This window comes from Lytechinus variegatus, chromosome 14, assembly GCF_018143015.1.
Source record: "Lytechinus variegatus isolate NC3 chromosome 14, Lvar_3.0, whole genome shotgun sequence".
Taxonomy (NCBI): domain Eukaryota; kingdom Metazoa; phylum Echinodermata; class Echinoidea; order Temnopleuroida; family Toxopneustidae; genus Lytechinus; species Lytechinus variegatus.
In genome coordinates this window covers 6,843,060-6,867,080 of record NC_054753.1, presented here as the reverse complement: position 1 = coordinate 6,867,080, position 24,021 = coordinate 6,843,060, and the positions used below count along the sequence as shown (strand labels likewise).

General features: G+C 37.0%; 1 pseudogene; it reads left to right on the top strand.

The window, feature by feature from the left end:
• Nucleotides 1-368: 368 nt before the first annotated feature.
• LOC121427696 lies at nt 369-24,021 on the top strand (annotated as a pseudogene).

Below are 24,021 nucleotides of genomic sequence, written 5' to 3'. Positions count from 1 at the left end.
TCTCTTCTAAAAGATGTCAACATGATGAGATCCGGGATCTTGTCATCTCATCATCTCTTCCAAAAGATGTTGACATGATGAGATTCAGGATCTTGTCATCTCATCATCTCTTCTACAAGATGTCAACATGATGAGATCCGGGATCTTGTCATCTCATCATCTCTTCTTAAAGATGTTGACATGATGAGATCCAGGATCTTGTCATCTCATCATCTCTTCTTAAAGATGTCGACATGATGAGATCTGGGATCTCGTCATCTTATCCTTTGCTATCAAGATGTCGACTTCCCGAGATAATTATCTCAACATCTCGGTGGCACTTTTAAGCTTCCATACCAATCTACAGCGTAAATACGATATATAAACATAGGCCAAAGATCTATAACATGTTAGGATAGAGGGCGTAAGCATTTGAAGTGTACTTCGGACTTATTAGTGCACTAAGTTTGACCGATTGATCATTCCATTGACTACTGATTGGATGACACATGCCAATGACATTTGCTGGTTCCTGGCAAGAATAAAGAATATTGTGAGGTGCTTGATATATAGTGCATGATGTGTTCCGGTCACCGCATTAGCTATTTAGAATCATTGCTGGTCAATACTGTAGCTCCATAATACTATGGTACTATTCAACGATACACAGTCGACTGAGGGAATATAATGACAAAATGACAGGATGCAGTAGTTGCGACACTGTGGACAAACATGTAGATGACACAATCGTATGGTTAAGGTAAGTCTAGTTAATTTAAGCTAAATCTTGACTGAAACAATTATCGATCAGTGAAATTACTATACTAATTTTTTTCATTTCTTCTTCTTTTTCTTCTTCTCTTCCTTCTTCTCCTTTATGCATGGCTTCTCATCCTCCTCCTCCCTCTTCCTCCCCTTTTCTTCTAATTCTTCTTCTTATTATTATTATTATTCCTCCTCCTCCTCCTCTTCTTCTTTTTCCTTTTCCTCTTCTTCTTCCTCTCAGTCTCCTTCTTCTTCCTCTTCTTCTTCTTCTGCTATTTTCCCCTCCTCATTCTTCTCTCATCCTAAAGTTCTTTTTCTTATGAGTTTCAATCGAATGATTTTGAAAGACTCGAAAGCCATCACTTGTCCCTTATTCCGTGTGCCACACGGAATAAGGGACAAGTGATGGCTTTCGATGGCAATCGGATTGCATAATGGGGGTTCCCCCATTCATATCACATCTAGGTTAGGCTTAGCACGGATTGGACATAACTCGGGTCTCATTCCATGGAGGTAAGTGGTCTGGGGCCCGTTGCAGAAAGAGTTGCGTTTAAACGCAAGCCAAAAAAGCAATCGTAAGTCCCAAATGCGCGCTGTCGATTGGTTGAAATCGAGTTACGCATGATTTTTAGAGTTGCGATTGATTGCAACTCTTTCTGCAACGGGCCCCTGAACGCGTAATCTATTGTGTCCAGAAGCTAAGTTGCATAATTATGTGCTAGTCTTGAGTTCAAGACCCACTTGTTGATAAAACTTTTAACCGGGGTCTGTACCTGATGTTCCTCAGTCATGGAGCCTCCTTTTACTATGGCGGCGGATCGAATTTAAAAAAAAAGTGGAGGGGAAATAGAATCACAAAGTGATGGTACTTTTCATGTTATGTACATGGTCACTGAACTGAAAAAAAAGAAAGATGGCTGATGATTACATGTAGCATCCTGTGGAAGGATTATTAGTTCTTTCATTCAACACGGTTAGAATCTCCAGTGTATTGGATTTGGTCCGATATGCAGTGAAATGTCACTTTTTTGTTCATTTTCTAGTCATCACAGTCATCATTTTGGGGTCATAATTATGATGTTCCATAGATTATCCCCCCAAAACTACTTTTTTTCTTTTTCTCTTTATGATTTCATCATGCTCACAATAATGCATGTAAGTGATGTATCCAGGCATTACAATACATTAGGATCTGTATGTAGTATGTGTACTATACATACTTCCTATAATTTCTTCCCGCCCTATAAAGATTGTCAAGCAATATCTTTACTATTTTGCTGTCCGAAGGGAACAGCTCGATTCTGATCTCTTTATGAGCACGTCGATGTGTAGTAGTGATATTGACATTTTTATTTATCTATTGTCCTGGGCCCAGTATAATATTATGATTTTGTTTGCGGCATTTAGTTCTACATCTTCGTGAATAGAGAATATTCACGGTGTGTATATGGCATGACATAATGATACGTGATGTAGCGTGAAAATTATGTACAAAGTGTGTGATGGGTATGTGAGAGGTGCGTGTGTGTGATTTGGGGAGTGTGCGTGTGGGGGACGAGTGTGCTGGAGGGTGTGTGTGTGTATTACATATGTTTGTGTGTGAGGTAAAATGCTACTGCATATGCCCGTGAGCAAGGCATTTAATCTACAATGCTCTTTTATCCTGCTTTCAAATAAATGGAAATGCTTTATGCATTATTGGTAACAAGGTGTGAACTTGTTAAAAAAAAAAAAATATATATATAGGATGGTACATCTGAAGGACAGCCCCCCCCCCCCCTCCCTCACTTTCTCCCTCTCCCTCTCTTACCCTTTGCCTCATTCTCTTTCGCTCATTTTGCACACACACAAAATTTCGATACATAACATATAAAATTCGATATATATATATATATATATATATATATATATATATATAATATATATATATATATATATATATATATATATATATGTATATATATATATATATATATATATATATATATATACACACACACACACACATATAACCGGGGGACCCGCATTCGAATTATATATAGCCCCTGCTATTCTTACTATAGGGATGGTGATCATGGCGACATGAAGGAGGGGGGTCTTGGTCATTCGCCCCCCCCCCAAAAAAAAAAAATAATTAATAAAACTTAAGGTCCGGGGGTGGATTCCGCCCCCACCCCCTCAACATTTTTTCACGATAAATTTGCCGCGCGAAATCTTTCAACTGCGCCGCTCGCTGATTTACTATTTTCAAATCTCTCACAAATTTTGAAACGAGATTTGTAATGCCCCGGTATGCGGTTACGAAATCATGCAACATTATGTATTCATAATTGTATCATTATATTGACTTTAACTGATTAAACTTAATCAATTTTGCCTTGTTTTTGATCAGAATTAACTCTGCAATAATGTCCATCGAAAAAAAAAACCAACAGTCGAAAAACAAGGAAATGCATAATAAATTTAAAAAAATAATAATAAAATACATTTAAAAAATTACGATACAATTTTTTTTCGAAGTACATTTGATAGGGATCCTATAAAGAGTCTGTGAATAAGAAAATTGCAGCTTTGGGGGCTTATGATAGTCGATTAGAGCAAATGTTTTATTTGATGAATAAATTAGCATAATTAAGTCATCAAATGAAAAATCTTATCATGAGAACCATACCATACAGCCTTGTAGACTACATCGCACACTACCCCTGTGCAAATTGTCGCGGCGCTTGCGCAATTGAAGGCAAAGATCTCAGGGGAAGGGGCGGAACCCCCCCCCCCCTCCCCTCGGCTGTGAGATGGTCCAGATAACCCGCCTCTTTCAGGGTTAAGATTGAGATTACGAGATGAGTTCTGTCTTAGATTTGATTAAAAAGGATACTGTTAAAACGCATGAAACGCCCCCCCCCAAAAAAAAAAAAAAAAAAAAAATCACGACCAAGAAAAAAAAAGAAATGAAAAAGGTTAATTGATATCTTTTCTAAACATTTTGTCAATCACAAAATTATTTTTTATTAAAAAAGTTCATAAATTGTACTTTCTCATAACTTTTGATAAAATTGTCACAAACAATATATTTGGCCCGTTCAAAATTTGTGGATCATTGCCTTAGTGAGAAGAAAAAAATGTATATATATATATATATATATATATATATATATATATATATATATATATACTCATGTATATACACATGCTCTTGAAACAATGATGTTTGATAATGGTCCCATGATTCAAAAGCTAGGCATTAATTTAGTTTCTTAATGGCGGGAATATATCAGATAGAATAATCAAACCGGATAAGATTGTCTTACAGCATCAAACAAAATAGTCGGAACAATATGCGTATCACTACTGCAAAAGGGAGACTCAAAATATATAACTAATTTCTTCTTCCGCTTTCTTTTTTATGTTAGCCTTTTGTCTGTTTCTTTGCTGTAGATTGTTTGTATTTCTTAATTTAGTTATTATCATCTTCGTAGAAGCTTTCATCGTTTGTTTCTTGGCAAATCTGAAAATTGAATTTTGGCCATTTTTATACCGGATACCGACACTTGGCACATTTTCCGGTTATACGAAATATAGCAAAAAGCGCATGCATGACGATGATATAAGTGATGATAATAACGATGATATCAGTTATGAGGATAATGATGATTATGGCAATGATTATGATTAATAGTGATGATGATTGATACTGATGATGATGATGATGATGATGATGAAGATAATGATGGTGATGATAATGATTGATAATGATGATGAAGAAGATGACAATTGATTTCGATGATGATGGTGGTGGTGATTGTTATGGTGATGATGCTGATGCTGCTGCTGATGATGATGGTGATAATGGGGAATAAGTAAACGAAGAAGAGTGGAGACTTACGAAAACATCCTTTTGAATATCATATCACATAGTAATGCCTTACAATGTGTCCTTTTGAACCAAATGAATTCCAGTGAGTCAGGATTTTACATTAAAAAACAGTCGTAATAACTTTATTTTAAACAATAGTCTAGAAATTACATTTTTAACATCAATGCACTCGATGTATTGATTCATTTATTTTTCTTTTATTGTCGCAGAAAGATACTGAACAATAAACAACCATTAAACTGGCCATTACTGATTACAAAAACTAAATCCAGCATGAACCACGCTAATATGACATTGAAACCCACTCTATACCGACTCTCTAAGCGAAACTGAAACTGCTATTTACACAAGGCGAGATAAACCTCTTTAGATGTAAATTTCTCATTTCACCACAAAAAGGTTTATAATATAAATATGATTTGAGCTAATTGAAATATATACTAGAAAGAGGCATATCAATACCAACGCACTGACACCAACACTCGATCACTAACACATACACACGCTCATCTACATACACACTCACTGGCAAACAGACGGTAGGCTTGGGAGCCACCCCCCCCCCCCCAAAAAAAAAGGAGAATGAAAGAAAAAAAAGTGGTGTGGTGTGTAAGAAACTTCGCTTGCTCTCATCGCTCACTCGGACTTTTAAACGCACAGACGCCTTGTCATTTTGCTCCCTCAAATGCTCCACTGATCACACCCGCACAACCAAACTCACACACGCACTTGGTTTTATTCACATCTGGTAGATGTTTCGCAACGTTGTTCCTAAGTTAAGAGCAACTTTACGAACGACTGGTGATCCTTTATTGTGGTAAATGGCACACCTGGGGGGCCGCTTCATAAAGCTATTCGTAAGTTAAGAGCGACTTTAAAAACGAATGGTGAACCTTTCTTACGCGTTAAGAAATGCGCCAATGAATATAGCATTTACTACAAGAAAGGATCACCAGTCGTTCTCAAAATAGCTCTTAACTTACTAACAATTTTATGAAACACCCACCAAATTTCCCTTCCTGTTAAATATAGGAAAGGGTCACTAGTCGTTGGTAAAGACGCTCTCAAAGTCCACCCCGACAAAAAGTTGATTTCAATAAAAAGAGAAAATCAAACGAGCATAACGCTTGTTTCATTTCATCAAAATCAGATGTAAAATAAGGACATGAAGTTTTAAAGCTTCGGTAAATTTCATGAAAACAGTTCATATGCAAATCCTGGTCAGCGTGCAAATGAGGGGACTGATGACATCACCCACTCACTATTTTTTTTTAGTTTATGAAATATAATTTTTCTTATCATTTTCATGTGAAACAAAGTTTTATTCCTCCCTGAACACGTGGAAATACATTTGTTTTAACATTTTGTGGTTGAATCAAAAGGGTCCTAGTGTCAAATCTGTAACGTATGAATATGAAATATTCTATAATTCCAACAAAAAAAAATAAAAGAAAGAATTAGTGAGGGACATTATAACAGACTCTCTCATTTGCATAACACTGAATTGTGCATATAACAGTTTTATGAAAAATAAGCAAAAGTTTAAAATTTTCTTGTATTTCTGATTTTACATCCCATTTTTGTGAATTTTTCAAAGTGATGCTTGTCTGATTATTCTCTGTTGATTTAAATCAACCCTTTTCAGGAGTAGACTTGACCTTTAAACCTTGGTCACATTTGCTCTACGGCGGCCGTACGGCGAGTCAAAAACATCTGTTTTACAAAACATTTGTACCAGTTGCCTAGGTGATTTAAAAAAACGGCTGTTTTCGACTCGTCATATATACGGCCACCGTATAGAGCAAATGTAACCAAGGTCCGGGGAGCGTATTTTTTTTTTACACCACTGCTCCGCCAAAATATTGAAAAACCCCACAGAAACGGCTCGCGCTAGAGTCTAACACGTTGACCGCACACACACACGTTTCGTCGTGCACATCTTTATTTCGTTCAATAGTCATACAAAACAAACCTTATGATTTCAATATACATGTAGATATATAGCTTTTTAAAAGCGTTTAGTTTGTAGGGACCTAATCGCACTTATGGCACCTCCAGACATTCAGATACATGAAACAAAGAACTAGCGAGGGTTCTTAGCTGCAGATAGACTAGATTTCTTTTCTTCGTCGACTAAAATTTTCACCTCTCTGATCTTCAGCACTCACCCTAGCTCTCTCTCACTCTCCAGCATTCTCCGTTCTGTATTTGGGCGACAGTGGTCTTGCCCAATACAAAAAACCTTTATTTTGTTGTCATTAAATTAGGCACAATCACTTTGGTCTGTATTTATTGATAAGTACACCTTGATACCTTTGCTTTTCTCTAGTTAATTACAAAGCACATAGGGACTGCTTCTGCAGTGATATGCGCTCTAGGAATATGATTTTATATTAGTCATATTTTGATCATTATTATTATTATTTTTATTTGGCAGATAAGATCTTCTCTCTACGGCCTCTATTAATTCTTTCTTTCTCATTTTTTTAAAGGAAAGTCTACGCCAAAAAACCTTTTTTTTTCAACGGGACAAGAAAAATCAGATTGACAGAAAAGGCATAAAGGGAAATCGGAAAACTAATAAGAATGTTATGAATTTTTAATGAAATGAATATCACTAGGCGATTACCAACTTGCTGACATCATAGGTGCACGACTAACCATAGTTCATTAATCATTACTACAAAATTTAATTTTTTCCGAAATTTTGATTTCCTCAAAACTTTTTCCAGGATATCTAGATGATGGATATGCTTTTCATGTTTCCATTATTACAGACTTTATAGTTCTATTTAACAACCTTGAAAATATGAATTTATGATTCAATATTTATAATAATTGAGTGATTAAAGGTATAAAAATATAGTCAAGCTCAATATTTTGAGTTCATTATATTTTAAGAAGGCCTACATAACAAGGCTTGATTCGAGTTCTGAAAAAAAATCATGTGATTGGTCAAATAATGATAAATACATTTGTAAACAAAATGAATGGTTAGTGGTGCATCTATGACTTCATGAAATCAGCAATTTGTCATGTGATTTCCCCATATTTTCATGTGATTAAAATTTCATAAATATTTAGTTGTCCAATGAACGTTTTCGTTTTGTTCATCTGATTTTTCTGCTTGGGTAGACTCTTCTTTTATTCCCCCACCCCTCTTGCTTAAGGCCCATTTCTTTTGATTTTTTTTTCACAATATGATTTTTTTTCCAAATCAATCTCCTTGTATCTCCTAGCTCTCCCCCTTTATCTCTATTCCTTCGCACTCCCCACCCCTATAGCTTCTCCTCTCTTTTCGGGCTCTTTTCATCTTTCTCAGATCACAGCTACAGCTGAACTTTATCCAACAGGCCGGTGCACTACGTACAAATTGCTGCAAATGTATACTCTGTACGTGATTCTGAAAAGTATTTAAGGTTGGGAAAACCTCTGAACAAGTCAATACTAGAAGGCCTATCAGTGGCGTACCTAGGATTTTTCACGGGGGGGGGGGCAAATTCGTCCGCCCCAAAATTTGACAAGCAAAAATTAAAAAAAAAAATAAAAAGGTCTTCAACCACAAATATAGGATTTCACGGTACCAGAAAAAAAATTGACAAGCAAAAAAAGGGCTTCAAACTCGTCAGGGGGGGGGGAAGGGATACGTCCCTTGCATGGTTTGTGACTCGTCAGGGGGGGCAGACTGCCCCCTGCCCCCCACCCCCCCGTAGGGACGCTAGTGAGGCCTATATACTGTAGGAAAAATACCTATAGTGCCCTCACCACACTTTCAGCAAATTCAATTCGCCACAAGACTTTAAATAGACAATATCCTTTACATCTTCATTTTCAATACAAAATCAGCTCAGTTACAAACTAAAATGGTTTTTAGAACCTTTTCCGTAATATCAACAATAACCTTAAGAAAATAATGTGGTAACAGGCTGATTTCAGGTGGTTTTGGATGATTCATTCAACTTAATACACCAGGTTCATAATACACATCTCACGCGGGAATTCCGAGAGCTTTGCTTTCAAGAGCGCATAGATTAGACTTGCCCGCGAGTCGTTTCTTTCGTATTTCTGGGGATTTTGGCGGAGCAGTGGTGTAAAAAAAAAATACTCGTCCGGCGTGGGGGGCACTCGACCAAAAAAGTGGTGGGGTGTGCCACGGGCGAGACGGGCTTATTTAAAAAGGAGGGTCCTCGCCCGGGGGGGGGACACTCGACCAAAAAAGTGGTAGGGGTGTGCCGCGCGGGCGAGACAAAAAACGGGGGCCTTGGAGCGGGCTTATTGTAAAACGGAGGGTCCTCGGAACGGACTTCGGAACTACAAATGATTGTGAAAACGGGGGTACTTGAAACGGATCGCCAGCGTGTGAGTGTGTATGCATCCCTATGGAACGGGCTTGCGTGCATAATGCAGCTAGCCCGGCAAGAGTGCGCTCGCGCAAAAGCGATGGTCGGACAATGCTCTGCGGTCGCTTTTCACCAAAATTGCAGCTTATTGTAGCAGACCAATGCGACCGGAACGGCGGAACGAAAAATATGCGAAGCCTTGGAGCGGATTTCTTTCTTCCTTTTCTCTCGATGAGAAGAAAATGCTATGCTTTGGAGCGGCTTTCTTTGTTCTTTTTCTCTATTGTCTTATTAGAAATATGAGTGTAAAAATGGGGGTCCCCTCCGCGGCACATACCCACTATGCATAATATACCGAGTGCCCCCCCCCCCGGGACCAAGGTATTAACGTCAAACAACTTTATGTAACACTCACCAGCATTTGTAGTCAGTGCAGAAGGTTATTACTCCCTACCTCCTAACCCGTGTTACAAAGAGTTATGATTGATCCAATATCAACTGTAACTCAATGGAAATCCTGTGTGTCATATAAAGTGAATTTGCAAAATGTCAATTGTAAACAAATGAGAACACACCAAATTGTCAAGAAATCGATGTATTTATGGATATACATGCATATCTAGACCTTGTTTTGAACAAACATGTATTTTATATGTTGACTTTGCTGGCTTTCCATAGTTGCATTTGATCGGATCAATCGCAACTCTTTGTAGGACGGGCCCCTGGTATTCCTTATAATACTGACTAAAAGATCGAGCATCAAAAAAAGAACCCCATTAAAATGATTTAACGCCTTCTTATTATTTCATCTGCTCGTAAATCAAATTAGATGGTGAATTGTCTTTCAATAACGATGGTATTGTGGTTGAAATTGGTGCTTTGAAGTGAAGAACTTAGCAGTTAGTGTTAAGGCGCACAAAGGACCATGATTCACCATCTAATGATCAGAAAAAAAAACCGGATGAAATATAAAAGGGAAAGTAATTAGACACCCTTAGAAGAGTTATACAAACTAATTTTCTATTGGGATTCTCTTCAGTATTGTGTGTTTAAAATGTTTAAAATAGTTTCTTCATCAGGGAAAACAACAAATTTTCTTTTGCTCGGTCGCTACGTTGCATCGCAAACATCGCCGTTTTGTTGTGGGTTATGCAGCTTCATTTTAACCAGTGAAGGCAAGATTGTGAACGGCATTTCATGATTCAATGTACTATTTTACAATGTGTGTTGATTTAAATTCCTTAGTTGCACTTGGGGAAAACTGATATCTTATGCAAATTTGATTAGATTATTCAAAATAATTTTGAATTGAAGATAAATTAACTGAACTTGACTTGCCTTGCCGAGAAAAGCAGAGCTTGTAGAAAAGGTAAGTCCCTAAACTTAGATCCAATACTAATTAACATAACCTATATACAAGAGACGGACGGAAAACGTACTTAAAATACATAATCTTCAAAATACCAAAATAGAGCGAATAAGCGACCAAAAAAATATGGAAAGTAATTTAGACAATAATGGTAATAATAACGATAAATGATAAATTTAAGTATAAATTATAAGAGTGGAAAAAGGAGGCATAGGGGAGAGGGAGGGAGAAAAGGTTGGTGCATGTGAGGAGAGGAACATGGCAGGTACATAGGTCATTAGGTACTGTAGTGACATCATTATGATATATAACATTACACAAATTCATTGATAGTAAAAAATTAGTTTCAAATACTTTATTCCCAGTTACATGTTAGCTTCACTTGTTTGCGTTTAAAAATATCCATGCTTGGTGATTCTTTAAAGTCATTGGGCAGTGAATTCCAGTAAACTGGTCCAAAAAGAAGACGAAAGAGTTTTCGCTAATAGAGTACTGGTTGAGGACAGGTGATAACAATTACGTTGTCTCGTTGGGTAATCATGTATATGGAGGAGTTTTTACAGAACATAATTGAAAGAATCGTGGGGAGATCATCTTTACTTAGTATATACACAAATTTGGTGAGTTGGAAAAGATATAAATCATTCACTTAAGAGTATTATTTTGGGAAAATGACATCTGCGTGTGATCTGAAATGAGTTTGAAAAATTATTCTCAGGGCCTTCTTCTGCAGCAGCATTATCCTTTGTAATTGTGTTTGGATTGCACAACCCCATGCCAAATTGCCATAATTAATGTATGATAATATTAATATCTGATCAATGATATAATGTAAGTAAAGTGTGAGATGGAAGAAAATGTTTGATTTTGTTAATAATTCCGATGTTTCTTGAAATTGTTTTGCATATATTATCAATGTGTGGTTTCCATGATGGCTTATTGTCAATAATAACACCCGAGAATTTGGTCTCTGATACATTTTCAAGAACGGTGTTATAAAAAATGATATCGTCAGGGAATGTATATGTTTTATCACTAAAAAGCATACAATTCGTCTTTAGACTGTAATCATGTGCCATTTAAAGAGGTGCTTTGAATTTGAATTTCTGTTTTACATTGGTTTACCTTCATTATCATGATTATTACAACTTTTTCTATATTACATAATATCATCTCCTTGTTCTTCCTATTTGATTCATATTGTATCATACTTATTGTACTTCTTATCGAATGTTATGGTTATATATTTTGTGAGACCTGAAACTGAATCTGAAGGTACTAGACAGAGGTATTGATAATAATAATAATGATAATGATCATAATGATAATAATGATAACATCAATATAATATACAATTAATGCACATTTATGAGTGTGTTATGACCGTTATGACGATGCAGCACACTCGAGGGTATTTAAAATTATGCGAAAGCAAGAGGCGCTTGCGCCGAGTGCTTTTGCATAATATTGTGAATGCCCGAGAGTTGCTCGCATCGTCACTAACATCACGAATCTTAAAATGTGCATTAATTGTTTTATAAAACGGGTCGGCAAAATGAATTTTTCATGGAAATCTTGTTCAAATCCCTCCAACTTGTGTACGATCGCACAGACGAAGAGATCACAAGACTGTCAATTATGACATCACACGCGTATCTACTATGCGCGCCTAAGTAAGCGCATCAAAATCCTAGCCAGCCTCTTTTACTGAACGCGTATCAGTTTTTACGCGCTATTGGAACTAATGCTGCACAAAAATTGCACAGTGCTGCACAAAAAATGCACAGTGCTGCACGAAAAATGCACGACTGGAAGGTTGCGCATAATTAAAGCATGAACACGTGACTTGAATACGCACTCACCATTGGCTACATCCTTGAACCCGTTTTATAATAATAATGAGTAGTAGTAGTAGTAATTTTTAGTAGTAGAAGTTGTAGTGGTAGTAGTATGATAATGATAATCATAATGACATCAACAATGATAATAAAGTAATATTGATAATTACTGAAAATGAATAATGAAAATAACAATGATTTTAAGGAAAACAAGAACAATGACAATACCAAGAAGGGAATATACCAATGAGGTCTGTAGTTATTATTTTGAAACTAATTCAGGAGATTATTGAGGATCCAAGTCCTGTTTGAGCAAATTTGAGAGCACAAACGCAATATCTATTTTAGGAATAAAGCAGCAACTTATCATGTACCTTTTGTATCGCACACCAAATCTTCATCTTCGAACTTACCCCAAAACAGTCATCAAAAATGAAGAAAACACGAAAGAGTGCATCGTTATAATATTCGCAATGGTAATACAAACATAAAAAGCATTACCAGAGTAAATGATTAATAGACAAATAATTCAATTATCACGCATCAATATTTGATAGTCAACATGGTCTAAATCGTTTACAATGTTTCACCATGAGGTGAATGTTTTGGTAGCTGTGCCTGTACAAGGTCCGTTGGCTTTGTTTGTGCAGTTCCCATTTTGACTGTAATGTCTACCTTTCTTTATCAATGATTTCTGTTATGCTTGTAGCCCTACTTTTGAATTGTAAGAATGAAATACTGATGCAAACTGAATTGAATAGAGCAGTTAAGAGGAATGTTGTGATAGGGTAGGTGCAAAACGCGTCGACTGTTTAAAACAAATCACACCACATTGTAAACGATTCTGTCACATGGATATACTCAAATAAAACTCACGTCAAACTTGTGCCATTCAGTATGATATTATTTACAATTTATTTCAGTATAATTTTGTTGGTTTACAATTAGGAATAAAAATGGTTTCTTTCTGATAAAATTCAGGACCCCCCCAAAAAAAAAATACAATGTAGATTCTCAAAAAGATATCACTTATTTCCACTTCAAATTTACCTTGTCTCGAAACACCCCAAACTGATATATCTTTACAACTGAATGTACCTTTCATTGACCCGTTTCAAAGTTTGTCTATCTTCAACATATCATCAAAATATTTTTTTTTTCAATATTACCACTCACTCTAACTATGAAGGATCCTATACTGATCCACTGATGATAACCTGAATCACGTTCAAATATAATATAACCAATATAACACTTAACTCAAACTTCTCGACCCTTTGATCTAATCACACATCAATATTAAACATTTCATGTTCAAACAACACTGTGAACGTACGTACTCCATGCAATATACCATTTCGCCAAGAACATCATAAATTCAAATATAATCTCAACTTCACTGTTATCATCAGATTTTTTTCCCTAAAACTGTCGTCTTTTCCTCGTTTGCCTCATCTCAACACTAGCATCAACTGTGAGGATCCTGTATTGATCCATCCACGAACACAAGTATTTATATTCAACATCAGTCAAGGACTGAGATAAAATAAAAAGCAACATATGTTGAAAGTTCCCCTATAAAATCCAAGTTTCTGAATAACTGAACAATTAATGTCCATCGGATTATCATTCTCATCAGTGTTCATAGTTCTATCAAATATTCCTGCTTCAGTTCGACAAACAATCACGCGTATACGTCACCAAAATCAATCATATCTCTTGTTTGGTTACTCTCGGTGAATCTCGGCGTCCTTCGCAACTTTTGGAAGTGCTCGGCTTCAATGACCTGGGGGCGTTTCATGAAAGGACTTGTCGGACGTTTTATCCGACAAGTCCCATTTTATCCGACAGTTACCATAGGAACGGTGCCTCTCAGCCAATCAAAATCATGGAAAGATGTCAGATCTGACAACTTGTCGGTTGAAAATATTGATGAAACGCTCCCCAGAAGACTCAGGGAATTACTTCCCACCTTGGCACCATCTAAAATTTAAATAAACCAAAACCCTTTCTACAATATATCCTAAAACAGATATCTTCTCTTACTTGTAAAAAGCATTTATAAATCCAATTTAAACTTGTCTGACTTTTATACATTTATTTATCTCACTTAAAGAAACACGACATTTGATTACTAACTAGTATAAGCTTCAACTTCAAATGTAACTTTTCAACAACATTAAAGTCTCTATAAACCCAAGAAAATGTATATTGATTTCACAAGATTCACAATAAATCACATCTTAAATCACATTATGTTATATTTTTCTTCTTCCTTTTTCTTTTTGTATAACAAAATTTAAGGATGGAAAAGTCATTTACACTCACCGATGACATTCAGCAAAACAGGGAAAATTCACTGCCCAGGACAAAAGTAACTATTTCAAGTAGCTATGGTCATCGATGGCAACCGAAAGGCCTGGTCACACCGCCCGAGTGTTGTTGGAGCGGTCGTGGAGCGGTAGGGAGAGAGTCGAATTTCGCTCACAAAATTGGGGGAAAAATTGGAAAAAAAAATCGAAAAAAAAAAAAAAAATCGAAATCGAAAATGGTGAACGGCAGTGAACGGTGATGATTTTTTTTCTCTCCGCTCCACGAGCGCTCCAACAACGCTCGGGCGGTGTGACCAGGCCTTAAATTGAAGAAGCTCTGCTCATTGAAGAAGAAAATCAAATTCCTGTCTCTTTGCAACACCCACAGTGCTACACCCCCCCCCCCCCCCCCGATTTCAATACACACGGGTCATCCACCGAACCACGCACATTCGCAGACATTGACTCACCACACACCCGCACCCTAACTCACACACCCGCGCGCGTGCGCACACACACACACACACACACATATCATTCTCTCCCCATACTTAAGACAATATGAAACTATTGTTGATCAAGGTTAACGTTCTTTTAATTTGTCCATAATTTGTTTTAATTTGCTCTATCAAGAATAATCGTCGTTTATATTCAATTTTTATCTGTTTCACCAGACTTTATTGGCCTTCAACTGTCTATCATTATCCCCCATATCTTTATTCCCTTTCATCACTTACATTGATAATTATTTAATGATTAATCGTTATGTTTATATACAGAACTTACATTAATCATTTAATTATTAATCATTATGTTTGTATTGTAAGACATCCTAATGTGATTGGTCCATATCCCTAAAGCATATTTACTTTGTTCTTCCATCGGCTGAATTCAAATAATTGTATTGTGATGTAAAGGGAACTTCTAATCTTGTGCAAAGACAATTCAAATTTCATTTTGATGAATGAATTTAGGGTCTTCCAAGTAGATGAAGCAGTTAAGCAATATGTGTATATTCTCGTTGTTTAACTGAAGCAGTTAAGCAATATGTATATATTCCAGAGGCGGATCCAGCCTTCGCCAATAGGGGGGGCCCAAAAATTTTTTTCAGCCATATTTTCCCCGATCGGCCACTCGAATATGATATCTGCCGGGATTTTTGGTTTCTTTAAAGGGGTAGTCCTATTAGTCACTTCTTAGCTTTATTCTTATGAATAAACATAAATATATAATACCATAATCATTATTTATATAATGCGAAAAGATGTCTTTGCAAGTGAATAATTATTACGAACGTGAAGCGCGAGCAGAAATGAACTGATGGAACAGGTACTGTTAAGGACTTGCTTGCAGTTAGCCATGAAGATGTTACATATTTTAAAAAATCAAATAATGCGAGCGCGAAGCGCGAGCTGAAATTTTTTGACATGTACCTAAGGAATGGAAATTCTAAGCACTTTTGTAACTTAACAGAATAGGTATATAACTAAACGATTGGTGCGAGCGCGAAGCGTGAGCAAAAAAATTCGTGATCTAGACCTACTGAACGAGACATGTAAATCATGAAAAGGATGAGGAAGTGGGGATCTTCCTTACATTAATAATGCGAGCGCAGAGCGCGAGCGGAAAATTTTTATATACGTTTTGAGCTGATCGAAAATGTATTTGTTATGGACTACTTGAACATGAAGACGTTACATATTTCAACATTGAAATATTGCGAGCGCGAAGCATTATATAAATAATGATTATGGTATTATATATTTATGTTTATGTTTATTTATATACGTTTTTAGCTGATCGAAAATGTATTTGTTATGGACTACTTGAACATGAAGACGTTACATATTTCAACATTCAAATATTGCGAGCGCGAAGCGCGAGCTGAAAATTTTTGACATTTCTACCTGAATAATGGAAATTGTAAGCACTTTTTGTAATCGTGGAAAGGATAAGACAAAAACTGAACATTATTGATGCGAGCGCGAAGCGCGAGCGGAAAAATTCTGGACACTATTTATGTTTTGTAAATCATGAAAAGGATTAGCTATTGGAAATTTTCACACATTAATAATGCGAGCACAAAGCGCAAGCAGACAATTTTTTTATATTGTTATCTGAAACTGGATAATTATTTAAATGGAGAACAAGCTGCGTATCTGAATAAACGAGATAAATGAGATATCTATCTAGAATTTGGGTACTCTAAATACCTTTTTTACCATGAAAATCAATAAAGCGAGCGCAAAGCGCGAGCTAAAAATATATGATATTCAGATCTGAAAAGGGGTCACTTTAAGCTCTGTATTGCAAGCACTTTGTGGAAAAATTGTGAGGTGAAAAAGGATAACAGTAAAAACAGAGCTGATATTTTCAATTATTGTTACTTTGAGTTTTGACATAGGACCGGAATATTCTATAAGGACATTATGTCATCATAAGAAAATGATGACTATTTTCCTATTTCTCATCCTAAGCATGAGAGCGCAAAATCTATTAATATTATGGCCTGAAAACTGGACATTTAAAGCACTTTTGTAATTATGCATAAGATGCATGAGTTTAAAATCTATCAATGCGAGCGCAAATCGCGAGCAGAAATTTATGATTAATTGTCATCAAATGATTTTATGTAGTTTGTTTTAGAATTAATATTGAGATATACATAACTCACTAATCGAAATGCAAGCGTGCAGCGCTAGCTGATACGTTTTGACAATCTGACCTAAATAGGAATATTTTGAGAACTTCATGGAATACAGGAAAATAATAGGTAACTGACAAATCAAATTTTGTGAGCGCGCAGCGCAAGCAGAAATTGGTAATATTCAGACCATAAAACAGAAATTTTTACACTTTTAAAAAATCAATTTGTAAATAAAACAAAATAACGAAAGTTCAATTTCCCAGCTGAAATATGTTTTGTATATTGACTTCAGAATTTGATATTTTAAGGTCCATATTGAGCAAGATATCACCTAAAAGGCAATGCGAGCGCAAAGCGTGAGCGAAAATTTTATATCCCGACATGAAAGATTACAAAAAAATTGATTTCTAAGTCTTCCCCTTATCTTATTTTATTCACTCCTCTTATGCTTGCCTTCCTTCTTTTCTCCTATCTTTTCCCTTTTTCTTTTTTCCTTTCTTTTCCCCTTTTTTCTTTTTTTTTTTTGCTCCGCCAATAGGGAGGGGGGCCGGGCCCCTCTGGCCCCCCCTGGATTCGCCTATGTATTCTCCTTGTTTAATTTTACTCGCGCTCTTATCAAACAAAAATAAAACTCCTATACAGACCGTATGTTTTGGGATAACAACCTAAGCCTATGTTCACTAACTTACCAAAACAAAAATCATTGCGAATGTGGTGAGTTACGGTTTAAGTGAAAAAAATCACCTTGGAAAAAAGATTGTTTATTATCATTTTCCTACTGGTTGCAGGGGTTTTATTTGGTGACCATTGCATCTTATATTTTTCAGTTTTATATGGCATATTTCCTGGCTATAGCAGTGTCGGTTTATAATCTAAGCGGACATGCTCTCCAGCTATTGTTGATGTTTGGTTTCCGTATCCAAAATAATGCCCAGATGTTCATGAAAAAAGTACTCATGTTGTACATGTTGAAGGTGATTGCACTATTTCATAGAGGGTTTAGAAACAGGTATACAATTTGTAACATAATTGTAAAAAAAAACATTCGCACATGCACTATTTCTGTAATTTCTACAAGTTCTCGCCAGAAGCGCTATCCATAGAAAATATAATGGAATTTATTCATATTTATGTTATTTTATACTTACGAAGGTTTTATTTGAGATTGGTTGCGAGTTCATTGGCTTTTTCTTGTTTTTGTTTTATTAGACCTATCTTGGGAGTACTTCATGAAATGACTTGTCATATTTTTTTAATCTGACAAGTCTTGTTTTATCCGACAGTTACCAAAGGAACGGTGCTTCTTAGCCAATCAAAATCAAAGAAAGTTGTCAGGTCTAACAACTATTGACAGACAAAAATGTTGATGAAATACTCCATAGAAGTCGCTGGACTCTTTCTTTTGAAAAAAAAAACACGTATGTCATGTATGGGTATGTGCCAAAGCATGATGACCATTAATAAGTTTTTATCATTTAAAGTGGGTTTACATTTCATTTTTCATTTAATACTTGTTTCTCCACACTTTTACTATGCTTGACAATGATTAACAAAATGAAAATCAAGCCTCAGCCATTTCATGTAAATCACAGTTCAGTGTAAGGCAAATATCGTCATGATGGCCTCGGTGTGTAGGGGAGTGGGATTGGGCGCAATGCACTCTTCGAAGTGTTTTGGGAAAGGAAACAAATTAAAAGGTTAAAGATATCTTCAAATCAATTTTACTAGCTAAATTTTACTTATTCTTCATGATTAAGGTCTACTGTATTCGCATAACTATTTCAAAGTTCTGCGCAAATCATTTTTCACTAACTTTTCAAAAGTAAGTGGTGCTCACTCAAGGGGAAATATTTTTGAAAGTTATATCGTTATTTGCTTAAATGGATCTGTACCAATGTTAAAATGCGGAAAAATCTTCAGAATATTACAAATGTATAATTTTACAGGATTTTTTCTAAGTGTAAACTTTTTTTGATACGCACTGCATAAGCAAATGTTTTGTAATCATGATACGTAACTGTCTCGCTAAACAAACAATGCGAGCGCGAAGCGCGAGCTAAAATTTTTGTATATAACAAGTAAACAAGTAAATTTTAAGGACTATATTTTATCTAATTCTAGTTCCAAGCGCTTGCTGATTTTGTAAGAATTACATCTAAGCAATTTTTGAAGTCATTGTAATCATGATTATCATACGCATCTCACTAATCAAATGCTGCGAGCGCGAAGCGCGAGCTAAAAATTTAGGAAATTCAGACCTGAAGAGGGGCATTCTAAGGCTTGTTTGTAGGAATTCACTAAGACCCTACGTATTTCACTAACCAAATGATGCGAGCGCGAAGTGCGAGCTGAAAATTTTTGATATTCAGATCAGAAAAATTGACATTTTATGTACCGATTTTAGGAGTTCATGAAGAGCAGAAATCCCACCAATCCACTAATGCGAACGTTATCACGGATAGAAAATGTTTTATATTAAGACCTTAAAAAGGCAATCACTTTAAGTAGTCGTGAAAAAGAAGAATATGTCACTACATAAAACACTAATAACTCGAATTGCGAGGAAATATATTTGTTGTATATTGATTTGAAAGCGGGAGGTTTTAGTACAACATAATTATATATCTTGTTAAACAGTCTATGCGAGCACCAGGAACACAATGAAGACACAATGAAGCAAATAATATTTCATAAAGTTATGAAAAATGCTTCTTATGTAATATAACATAATACAATATAGCATTATTTCTTTCAATGATTTCTTCTTTCCCCACTACGTTTCTCTTCCTTTTTCTCTCTTTTTCTCCTTTTCCCCGTTGTTTTTTATTGTTTGGGGGGGGGCACGTGCCCCCCATCCCCCCGTAGTTACGCCACTGGGTTGCTACATTGTTGAAATAAAAGTAAAGGATTAACAACAATAATATCAATGATTTTTAACGAGTGTGACTTTATTGACATAAGTGAGAATTTATGGCCGAATGCGAAAGTTCTATGAATAGATATATCACGCATTACAGTGTGGGTGGAGGCTACTTAAAAGTATTGAAAGAGTGTGGTCAGTAATAATTTAGTCTCTTGGAATGGTGTAGTATCTAAGCAAACAAACCACACCGGATACATCTTATGTACTTGCGTAGCCTATCGCGGGGGTCTTGGAAAAGCGTCCCCCCCCCCCGATAAAAAATAGAAAGGGGTAAATTATGAATTTGAAAAAATGGTGTGTCACGAAAGAAGGACTACTTGTATTTTCATTTTTTTACGTTTCAAAATAGCTTAGGCCATAATCTGCCCCCCCCTTGAATTAATCATTCATAACGGCACTGACCATGCTGACTATACGTACTATTACGAAATTACCGCCGATCGGGTAGAAGTTGGTTTCGTAGGACATATCCAAATAAACAGTTTAGACATTGAGTGCTCACGTACATGAATATAAACTTCTCTATCTCTTTTTCTCTTATTTATCACAGAGGATGATCAAAGATCAATGCATCATTATGTGGAAGGCGAGCTCCGTCTATTATGAAAGGCCCCGATCTGACTTATTTCCAGTTGTCAAATTCACCACTAAGATTTCTAGGTTCATCAGGTTTGGACACACTGCTGGATGATGATTCAGGGGCTAAGAACATGGTGACGTCCATTATGCCCACAGATAGATGATCCCGCTGTGATTGATACCTCAGTGTCTAAAGCACAAGGTTTAGCGAAAGAATTAACCATTTAAAGGAGAAATATTTTCGTTTTGGTTAAGAGGACAGAGAGCCAGCGTTATGCATTTCTTCAATTTGTTCTGGTTAACATGTATATTGTTACTAGCATCTGGAGCGGTGAAGGATTCCGGTGGAGCAGATGGAGAGGATCCCACCCGGGGGAACCCTGTGACTACCGTGTAACGCCCGATGGATTACAAGCAACTTGCACCCACCGTAACCTGACCGAGGTACCTACTGATATCGTGGAAGATATCACCATGTTAGATCTCTCACATAACCAACTCACCATATTGAGAAACGCATCTTTTAATCGCCTTCCCCACTTACGGTTGCTGTCTCTTCAATCAAACGAAATGACTTCTATCGAGATGGGTGTGTTTGATTCTTTGCCCGAGCTCTATCAAATCACCTTCTCAAATAACAACTTAACATGTCTACCAACTAATGTATTCTCCCAAAATCGAAAGCTGCAAATCGTTTATCTCTCGGTTAATCAGTTTGTTAATTTCCCCGGTAACGCGATAAATCATATAAAATCATTAACTCTGCTTAATATGGAAAAGAACTCATTGTCACATGTAGACTTTACAGGATTTGAAAGCATGAACATGACTTTGCTCAGCTTGAAGTGTAATAATCTCTCGTCCTTTTCAGAAGACGACTTTCTGCCCCTCAGGAACGCTAAGATTAAACAATTTACAATGACAAAGAACTTTCTCCCCTCACTTCCGTACGGTTTGTTCCGCCATCTCGCGGGGGTACAGGAGATGATTCTTACAAATAATCAGATCCGCAATTTCAGCTTAGGTTCCTTTCTGGGGTATGTCCTCCTTGAAAACCCTGCGATTGGCAAGTAACTTGATTTCAGCCATCGAGCCTCTCGCCCCTCTTCCAAATCAGACAAATGTGATACCAAGTTTAACGCTCCTGGACATACAGGGTAACCGTATCCCCTCGCTCCCTTCTCGGTCTTTTTGGGGTCTGGCAAACCTCATCAGACTTGACATCCACCAGAGTCGGATAAACACGCTACAGAATGATTCTTTCGAAGGACTAGCGTCACTGGAGATACTTGACCTCACTGGAAACCATCTTAAGTACGTCAACAAAGAGACGTTTTTAGCCTGCCCGCGTCTCCAGTCATTGATACTGCAGAGCAATCCTTTCACGGGGTTGACTCCGGCGCAGTTTGCCGATCTAGTATCACTTGAATCTCTGAATCTAGCACGGTGTCAAATCAACAAACTCTATTTACAGCAGGGAGGATGGAATCTACCAAATCTAAAATTCCTAGACATATCATATAACCGACTCTATCGTCTTGAAAAGTACTCGTTTTATGGAATGGCTAATCTCATAACACTTAACATATCTCACAACCAGTTGGCAACGATTGAAAACGGGGCGTTTGTATCTCTTGACCATCTCCAGAGTCTTGGACTGTCTGGATGTCCTTTAGGCCAGATCCATAGTCCTTTTGCCAATCTAAATGAACTCTCCATTCTAGACATGTCCTACACATCCGTTGAGTTGATGTATGAACTCTTTACAGGGTTAAACAACCTTACGAGGTTGAATATGCGGGGGTCAGGGATAGATAAGGAAAGCCTGTGGGACTCGCCTACGAATCCACCTGTGTTGTCAGCACTATCAACATTAGAACGCCTCTACCTCAAAGGTAACAAACTGGACGGACTAATACCGGGAACCTTTCGTGGTCTCGAAAGCCTTCAACACCTAGAATTGGATAATTCTGACATAACTTTTCTACATGAGGATATTTTTGTAAATTTGACGTCGTTACAGACCTTAACATTTGATGGAAATCAAATCGGAGAACTGTCTCCCCGTCATCTATCCAATCTCACTTCGCTATATGGTATTTCTATCCAAAGGAACGAGATCAAAGTTCTTGCTTCTGATGTCTTCACCAATAACCCACATCTGTCATATCTGTATATATCCCACAATCACCTAACCACCATCCAAGAAGGTACCGTACTACCTAGGAAAACGTTGGACGTCTCAAACAATCCTTTCACTTGTAACTGTGAGTTTGGATGGTTCGTTAATTGGCTAGACCAAGACCAGGTATCTATCATCCACCCTGAACAAACCAACTGTTCAACTGTTTCACCAGCACCCTTTAAGAATCGGCCCATTCTGTCATTTGATCCCCGAGAGGTTTGTGGCCCTAAGGTTTGGGTCTATGTCATCACAACCTTTTCCATTGTGACCTGTCTCATGGTTTGTATAGTAGCGTATCAAAGACGATGGTTAATCAATTACCGCTTATTTCATTTTAAGATATTATTGCTTGGCAGACGAGACGGTCACGATGGACGAGAGAGGCTCGATTACGAGTACGACATTAATATCGCGTTCGACGACGATGACGAGAAGTGGGTGAGGACGGTGCTAAAGCCTGGACTCGAAGAACGGCTTCCGACGTTCGACAGGATCGTGTGCGGCGACGACGACCTTCCGCTCGGGATGTTCTACATCGACGCCATCACGGAGGTCGTAGAGCGCAGTTATAAAAGCGTCCTCATTGTGAGCAATCGATCCGTTGACAATCACGCCTTCATCAACAAGCTCCGTCTCGCCGTCGATCACATGAACGAGGTCGAATTAGAGAAGATCATATTGATATTCAAGGAGGATATCCCCGACGGGCGATTGCCGTATCTTGTCAGACTCTTCCTCAGTAAGAACAAACCATACTTCCGGTGGTCAGAAGATAAATACGGACAAAAACTCATGTGGGGAAAATTAATGCGGGAACTGAGATACAACAAGAAAATGAATGATTTATTACCTATCTAAGAATATTTAGAATGCACTTAGCAAGATCAGGTGGGTGTTTTATATAACTGTTCGTAAGTAACGAGTGACTTCACCAAGGACTGGTGATTGTTTTTTCATGATAAAATACACACTAGTTTCTCATTGATGTTGATGTAATTCCTAGAAGATGAATCACCAGTCGCATGTAAAGTCTTTCGTAGCACTGACGAGCGACTTTATGAGACACCCACCAGAATGATAACAGTGCCTGATGGTGTATTCATAAGTCATAAGTCTTTGGGCGTAATTTTCTTCAGAAAGAAATTGATCCACAATGTCATGAATGTGCTGCACTCAATCCAGGTGAGGTAAATGTGTACTTGGCAGG